We start from the raw sequence: 699 nt of genomic DNA, 5'->3' as shown, positions 1-699 counted from the left end.
TACAAAATCTTGTTTTCAGGTTGGCGATTGCACCTTGATTTGATGCAGGCTTCATTTTTGAATAATCTATTTTATAACACGTGTGCTAGCATTTCAATGAAAACTGTATGTCTCCTGAAAAAGGATTTCCACAAGCATTGCCAACGTCTCCCGTCACGAGGCAGATCCCCAGCTCCAAGCTATTATAAATAGAATAGCATAGGACACTTCTCATTAAACTCTGACAGCTCTGCCAACAGGGGGCGGGGGGGGGGCAGTCTGGACTGTTATCCTGGGCCTGGTCAGTCACCCGCCCTTTAAGGGCATTCACCGGCCAGGTTAGGGTCATTCCTCCGGCCACCAGCATTACCCCTAAAGTACACTTACCTATTACTCCCTTGTACCCTGTCTAGGACAATTACCCCCCCCTTATAATTAGTCCTTGAAAAACACTGCAAGTGTTACAGACACAGTCCCTGCCCAGGTTATTTTATAATCTATGTTGTTGGTGCCTGAGGCACAGGGAGATAAAGGGACTTGCCCAAGGTCACAAGGAGCCGACACCGAGGAACCAGGTTCCCCCGCTTCACACTCAGTGCCAGTCAGTATCTTCACTCACTGAGTCACTCCTTCTCTCTTATACCTCCTTGGGCTCAATACCGCCTTATTCCCTCTCCAGACCATTACCTCTTTATACCCCTCTAGGCCTATTACTTCCTT

General features: G+C 47.9%; 1 long non-coding RNA gene across 1 annotated transcript in view; it reads right to left on the bottom strand.

Annotated features, from left to right (window-relative positions):
- LOC142503437 (uncharacterized) overlaps positions 1-134 on the bottom strand; it is a 24,254-nt gene extending 24,120 nt beyond the window's left edge. The window contains exon 1 of the long non-coding RNA XR_012804020.1: positions 1-134. This exon is cut by the window's left edge and continues 2 nt beyond it. This is a non-coding gene — a long non-coding RNA (uncharacterized LOC142503437).
- Between the last annotated feature and the right edge of the window lie 565 nt (positions 135-699).

This window comes from Ascaphus truei, chromosome 10 (genome assembly GCF_040206685.1).
Source record: "Ascaphus truei isolate aAscTru1 chromosome 10, aAscTru1.hap1, whole genome shotgun sequence".
In the NCBI taxonomy this organism is placed as follows: Eukaryota; Metazoa; Chordata; class Amphibia; order Anura; family Ascaphidae; genus Ascaphus; species Ascaphus truei.
The sequence above is the reverse complement of the archived record's forward strand: the minus strand, read 5'-3'. Positions and strand labels throughout refer to the sequence as shown.